The sequence below is a fragment of the Crocodylus siamensis genome, chromosome 2 (assembly GCF_052110815.1).
Source record: "Crocodylus siamensis isolate JL-2025a chromosome 2, ASM5211081v1, whole genome shotgun sequence".
NCBI lineage: Eukaryota > Metazoa > Chordata > Crocodylia > Crocodylidae > Crocodylus > Crocodylus siamensis.
Genome location: NC_143396.1, coordinates 271,903,115 through 271,910,630, shown reverse-complemented (window position 1 = coordinate 271,910,630; position 7,516 = coordinate 271,903,115). Strand labels below are relative to the sequence as shown.

At 45.2% G+C, this 7,516-nt stretch overlaps 1 protein-coding gene across 2 annotated transcripts in view; it reads left to right on the top strand.

Moving 5' to 3' along the window:
- Nucleotides 1-192: 192 nt before the first annotated feature.
- The window catches only part of SETD3 (SET domain containing 3, actin N3(tau)-histidine methyltransferase), a 91,501-nt gene continuing 84,177 nt past the window's right edge, over nucleotides 193-7,516 (top strand). The window contains exon 1 of one of the 2 annotated variants that reach the window (XM_090033988.1): nucleotides 193-349. The gene's annotated coding sequence lies outside the window, so the exon portion shown is untranslated. The remainder of the gene's footprint in view (nucleotides 350-7,516) is intronic. The other variant, XM_090033989.1, reaches the window with a different exon arrangement.

Sequence of the window (7,516 nt, the reverse complement as noted above, 5' to 3'; positions counted from 1 at the left end):
CACGCCTACCAATCGGACGGCAGATCCCAGGAAAGGCCAAGAGCTCACAGCCAATAGGCATGCAACCATGGGAAGGGGTTAACCCCTCACCAATGAGGGGCGAGGGGGCGGCCGAGCCCATTGGTTGGCGGCGGCAGGAAGGGGGCGAGGCGCAGCGTGGGGGCGGGGGCTGTCGGCTTAGCCAATGGCGGCGGCGCGGTCTGAGGCTGGTGGGCGGGCGGGGCCGGCGCTGGGAGTGTGGGGCTCGGCCGCTGCCTGCCCCTCCCCAGCCCGGCGGCAGCAGCAGCAGGCGCCGCGGACAGCTCGGCCCGCGCCCGCACCAGGAGTTGTCGCCGCCGCCGCGCGGGAGGTAAGAACCGGGCCGGCCAGGCCTGTCCCGCTCCCGCGTTCCCCCGCCCCTCCCCCACTCCCCTCAGGCGCCTCCATCCCCCGGCTCGCGGGGCCTGCTGCTGCTGCCGCGCCCGCCCCGCCCCATCTCCTTCGCCCCGTCGGCCTGGGGCGGCCCCAGCAGCTCGGAGGCTGGCAGAGCTCCCCCTGCCCCCGGACACACTGCCTCTCGGGCCGGGCCGCTCGAGTGCGGGGAGTGAAAACGCCCCCGAGAGTAGCGCCCGGCCCATATAGGGTGGGGAGGCAGAGCCTGGCGGGAGTGTCCGATATCCTCCGCTCAGCTCTGCCCGGAGGCCCCCGCAGCCCAGACCGGGCCCTGCTGCCTCCTTTCTTGTTTCTGCAGCTCCCCCTCGGGGGACCCCCTGCTGGCCCCTCCCCGATGGGACATGGCAGCCCGGGCGGCGTTTCGCAGTCTGGCTCCTCACCACTTTTTTTCCTGTGACGTTTCACTCGGTGTCTTGTCCTGAGCGTGGGCCGGGCCAGGCCCCGCGTGGGGAGAGGGGCTATAATCGCAGGGGCGGGTCCACACGTGTGAGGAGGAGCGAGCTCTGTGGGAAAGCGATGGTGAAGTCTTGTCAGTTCGCAGCTCGTGGCAACTTTCCCATTGTAGCGAGTAAATAAGCTAGTTATAGGCGTTTGAGCCAATGTGCTGACTCCTGCCCCAGGTCTAAATGAGCCGGCGTGGAAGTATGCTGAAGGTACGCCTCTGTGGGCAAAAAGGCAGCATGTTATCAACCATGTTAGCTCTGTCAGACTAACTGAACGTGACACGGCTTCACACGTGCTAGCCTGTATTTGAACAGGGCTTTGAACTGTATTAAGCTAACTGGATTGAGTTAATACAATTGATAACCGCATCCTTGTGTGGGTCAAGGGATAGCCAGGGCTAGTTCTAAGATTTCAGCACAAACGCAAGCCTATGGGGTCTAAATGAGGCCGTGTCTCAGTAGAGGGGGGCTGGGCTGCAGACTGAATTGAGATCTGGTGACCAGCAAGAACGACACATAACAAGAAACAGAACAGTTTATTTCGAAAGGCACAGGGAAATCTATACATAAATATTTTTTTTATATATTTAAATAAGCTCAGGTCTTCAGGCGTAGCATTGTTTATATGTTAATGGTATATTAAATACAGTGTATAGACATAAACTATTTCATCAAAGTGTGTGTTTTCTCAGGCTGAGGTTAGAATTCATGTCACAAGTGCACATATTATTGGGGGGATTGTATTTGGAAGTGAAAGGTGGTTTGTTTTGCATATGAAGGCTGTGAAAGGACATAGTATTTACTCCACCAAAATGATATAATCAGAGTTGAGAGACAACCTGATGTAGCGCAGTGGGGGGCCAACATTTTTGGCAGGCAAGCCACATACTAACCCTCCACTCTCCCCGAGTGCTACTCAAATCCCCTTCCCCTGGCTGATCTGCTCTTTCTTTTCCCTGCCTCATGGGCTGCTCTGTTCTCTACTCCCTGCCCTATCTACGACCGTGCTCCTGTCCCTTTTCCTAGTTAGCCACATGCAGGGGCTGCCCATGCTACTAGTGGCATGTGTGCTGCAGGTTGGCTACCTCTGATTTAGGAAGCAGGATGCTAAAATGAGTCAAACCCCTGGGTTTTATAGGCATCTCTACCACTGACGTGCTGTGTGAACTTGAGCATTTATCTGTGCCTCATTTTCTCCCACTGTAAAATTAGGATCAATTTCTATATAAAGAACACATTGAAATCTCTGGTTTTAAAACGCTGCATGAGAACTAAGTTTTACTGTTTATGAAATAGTGATTAACCTTGTTTCTAGTGATTGTGTTTGATGAGAGAGATAAAGAATCATAATGCTTACTTACTGAATATTTTCTGTGGGGGACTCTTCAGAAGGCACCAGTTCAGGAACTGGATACAAATATAAAAGACTGTGATTTTAAAACTAGTGCATTTTATTTTTTTTAAAGAGTAGATATTTTGATGCATCTAGTTTAACAGTTGTGCTGGCAGAGAACTTCAGTGGGAGGTCAAGGAGAACTTATGACTGTCAAGAGACAAGGCTTGACAGTCCATGTGCGCAGTTGTAACTGGCAAATATGTTTCCCGAGAGGATCACTGGCATACTTATAGCTAAAAGTTCTCTCCCAACAATTCAAACTTTTAATGAAAAAACAAACAAACAACAACACTTATTCACTGTCTACTTGAGTAGCATTTGGAGATGATACTCTGGTGGAAATCCCATTTTCTGGACAGGAGCAGGTACTGAAGGACTTGAACCTCTTTTCAGCCCCTTACTTTTGAGTGTGGCTAGTTCTTGTGCTGTAGTGTGTTGCATTGATTTCTAACCAAAAGTCTTCTAACTAGTGGTGTGTAGTTAATATTTGGATTTGTCAGTATTTCTGTTTTTTCAGTAAATATGGTCAGATTTGGTTAATTTTATTTTGTCAAAAAGTATGGTATTAGTAATAGCACCTTATTTGTAAATATGTTCTAGTTAAAATTGAACATGTGGCTATTTTATATATGGCTAAGTCTGGTTGTTGTTAAGCCGACATTCTGTTTGAATGGATTCCTGTTTGAAATCTCTGGGTTTATCTTTGGACTCATGTTTGCACACCGAACAGTGAGGCACCCTTGAAAGAATCTCAAGGCACCCCAAAGTGCCACACCACTCTGGTTGAGATGAACTTCTTTTGATATAGTTTTTTGAAGGCTGGCGACTTTTTAGTACTTTTCCAATTTAGTACATTTAAGCTAATCGATAGAGAATGTTGCAGAAACTTTCAAAGGCAACATTTTTCCCCCTTTTTTAATGAATGTAATACTATGAAAAGCATTCCTAAACAGCCATCAAGGCTGAAGTTTTCTTTTTACTGAATGGGTACTTAAAAGTGCATGCCCTACCTACTTTCCACCGATAGCCTCAGCCATATGCTAATGATAGAAACTCTGATGTTATGTGATACAGCTTTTGATAGAGACAGCGTTTCTGAAATTAACTCTCTCACCTTAATTGCTTAACTCGGTGGAGACATTTCTCCTTCTTAGGCCTGTTGTCCAGGGCTTTAAAAAAATAATTAAGATTAAAATACTTTTTAAAAATTAGAATATCTAACAGTCATTGCCGTGCCATTCTTTTTAAAAAATGAAAATAAAAGGAGAGAGAGAACACTTAAAAACTGCAAGGCTGTAAAGTCAAAAACTCAAAAGTCAGAAACGTTTGTTCTGTTGGATTCAGTCCAGATTCTGAAAGGACTCATGCCCTTGATCCTGCTGCCCCTGTGTCTCTAGGATGTGTTTGTGCCACTCTGTTTCAGTCCACTTTTCAGTCTAGCTATCTAGCTCTTCCCTTCTAGCTCTTCCTTTCTGGCATCTGGCATCCTGTTTCCCCTCCTCTCCCATCCCTACCCTTTTTGTACCTGATGTATCCCCCACTTCTGTCTCTCTTCCCATTCCCTCCCACCTTTGCAGTGGTGACACGTAGAGGGTGCATGTGCACCCCCTGAGACTGCTGGTGCACCCCCTGATGGCTGCAGTAGGTGCTTGGGCAATGGGTAGGTGGGAATGCTGATGCCCTCCCCCCTGCAAGCACTGGCTGCTTGCTGTGCTCACTGCACCCAGTTCTGGTGCCTTGTATCACAGTGGAGCCCAACAGTGAGAAACATCAGTTGGAGGGAAAATTCTGCTTTGTCCTCTTAGCCCTGGCCAGGAGCACACTCACTGTATCTTGAAACTAACAAGAATTTAGCTGTCAAACTCTAACAAGTCTCCACTGAGTGTGAACTGAAGCTTTTCAGTGTCTCAAAACTTGGCTGTATTTGGGCAGATTTTCTTGGGATGTTAAAAGGCACATCCCTGACACAGGGTGGAGTCTGCTGTAAACTGGAGTTGCTAGAATTTTTTAACAAAATGGTTGTAGAACTTTTTTAATAGAGGCAGGAACATATATTTTTTTCTTTATCACATTTTCAGGAATAGCTGACCTGTTTCAGCTAAACTTTACAGAAAAATTCAGTCTTGCCTGATATGGATAATATTGGATATGGTTGGCAGTGTTTGTCTAAAGTCAGGGCTGTCCAACTTCTAAGCAGCCAAGGGTGGAACCAGTAGGGGCCATGGGCCCTTGGGGATGCATGCTTCCTCTGGTATGCCGTGCTGTGCTGCCCCCCCCCGCCACTGTATTGTGCCTCTCGGGTGCCCCAGGCAAAAGGCTCCCTCAGCACTATGTACTTCTCTTTGGGGCTGGGAAGGGAAAGGGGAAGCGGGAGGGAGAAGAACCATAGAGAGAGCTGGATGGAAGGTTGGGTGCCACCATTTAACTCCTCCTGTGCTGCATTTGGCCTGTGGGCTGCCAACTGGACAGTCATGGGCTAAGTTATAGACAGCTAAAAATAGGATCTTACTGGCATTGGATATCCTTAGCTATTAGTGCTGCTGCTTGTACCACATCTATTACTTATCTGTTCTTACTCTGGTTTGGTATGATTTGAAAGATTGACTGATTGGTTGGGATGGGCAAGTCTATCACCAAACTCTTCACATCTCTTCGTTCATGGTAGAAAGCTGTATATTATCTCTATCAGGGGTTGGCAGCCTTTTCCAGTTCTGGGCTGGTGTGACTCAACTCATGTCTGAGGTAGGTTGCTGTTAAAATTCAGCCCTTTGCTGCCAGTGCTTTTTCCTATACCTGGCCCCAGCAAGAGCCAAAAGTTTTTGGATCCACAGACTGGATTCTATGGCTCTGCTGGCCATACCTGTCCATGGCTGGAAGCTGCTGACTCCTGGTTTGCATCATTTTTCCCTCTTCTGATTGTTAATTCTAATATATTTTCACTAAAAAACTTCGCAATTTAATGTATTTCAGGTTCAAAAGACAGAATTTGTGCATTTTAAAGAAAATTAGCAATACAATTTTTAAATTACGCCTCTGCTTTAAAGTTTTATATCATGTTAAATAGTCTGACAAAAGAATTAAGAGGCATGGTTAGCTGTGTTAGTCTGGAGTTAGGCAGAAGGCAAGGCAGTATAGCACCTTATAGAGTAACTTGTTCAGAGAGGCTTGACCTTTGTGGGCTACAGGCTACTTCATCAGATGCTTGTGAAAAAAATGGTTGTCTTCTGCTGTTTTATAGCATGCCATAAATGAGCCCTGCACCTTCCATGAGTGCTCCCTGCTCGTTTTGCTGCTTTCCTTTCTGCTTCCTGCCCTATTTGTCACTGTGCTGCCTATCACCTCCCAATCAGTTGTGTGCCACAGACAGAGGCTGTCCATGCCACTTGTGGCACCCATGCTGCAGGTTGGCTATCCGTATTATAAAAGGACTTGCAGAGAGCAGGGGTATTAGCTGTGCTGTGTCATCAACACAGATTACATTGTCACTGGATCAGACAACACAGATTATAACATCCAGGTTTTTTACCTGCTCCTCTGTTAGTGTCAGATATGCTGTCACCTGCCATCATCAGTGTAGGTCTGTTGTTTACATTGGATAAAGAGGGCAATTCCTAGGTGGAAGAATGAATAGATACCAATCTGTCATCTGTTCTAGAATGATACAAAAGCCTGTACTAGTATACTTTAACTTTCCTTGATGCTTCATCGCTGACCTCGGAGTAACCATTTTTAAACAACAAAATGTTAACAACTGAGTTAAACATGAAACTACAGATCAAGAAATTGTCCATGAACTTGATTGTGTAAAGTATGGTATCAGCGGAGACTCTGGAGTGTTATCGCATTGTCTGGACCAGCTTTTATAACCCTGGTGTCCCTTAGTGGCTGAACTGCTTTGTTTATCCCAGTGGTTCTCAACTTAGACTTATGGCACCCCTTGGAAAATGCCAGCTCTTAGCTTTCATTCACTTCTTGACCCTAGAAAAACTAATAGAGCAGTTCTGCTGCTGCAGTGAACTCAGAAAGATCACAGCAGCAGGATGTTTTTGACACTATTCCTATTTGAAGTTTCTAAGTTTACCTAATAGTGCAAATATTGCACAGCTATAGCTTGGCTGAAAACCAGTGGTTTTTATCCCCTTTTGATCTCTTCAACTCATCTTTATCCCAGTCAGTACTGCTCTCTCCTTTGTATTTAAGTAACCTTATTTTTTTTCCTGTGGTACCCCTTCTCTCATCCATTTGTAGCATCTGATGACAAAGGCCTGTAAAAGCTTCATGCCTCTCTGAATGAGTAAGTGAACTGCCACTCTTTCCTGCCTTCTGCCTAAAAGAATTGAAGGCTAGAGAAGAGCAAATTTTTAAATTAAAGGTTAAAAATATGCTTACTTTATAAGTGAAGACTTCTAAATTATGCCATTTGTGAACAAGAATATTATATCAAGAACCAAAATAAAACATTAACTGTCCATATTTGTTTCAAGGGAAATTCTGAGGTGAAGACGGAATTTAGATTTTGCTTTTTCATTTATGTTCGAGTGTGACCTCTTTCTTTCTAGCAGTGAGGCATATGTTGAGAGATGATATACTGTGATCTAGTTGTTGTTTTCCAGCAGAAATGAAACCACATGCATCATTATTAATATAGACCCTTATCTTTTTATTAAAAACTTAGTAGAAATACTATATTTTCTTTTTTTTTCTTTTAGGTTCTCTAAATCCCAATATTTATAACAACCTATAAAAAGTGTTTTCTTTTTTAATTCTGCAGATATCACTGTACAGATTAAATATTCAAGTAAATCAGAGCTGTTACCTCTTAATGGTAGTGACTCTTCACATTTTATGTATTCAGTTGAAAATAGAAAAAATATATTTATTTAGTATACTTAGACTATCAGATTTTGATTGAAAAGGATATATTAGAGTTATGAACAAGACATTGTTAAATTATTTTATGTGGCCTGGGTTTTGGAATAACTTAGCAATTAAGTTCTCTGTCACTGCGAAAACTGGCATTCCCTGCGATTTTTGCACAGACTCACCAGAACAACTTATTAAATAAAATGCTGGCTCCCCAGTTGGAGCCAGTGGCTGCTGCAGCCTGGCCTTGCAGTCCGCTGGTGGGGGGGGAAGCAGTCAGTACAAATGGGAGCAGCCAAGCTGCTGGCCACCCTCTCCTCCGTCTGCTGCTGATTGGCTGAGAGGACTGCCTTTTGTGCAGCCCTATCCTTCTCTGCCAATT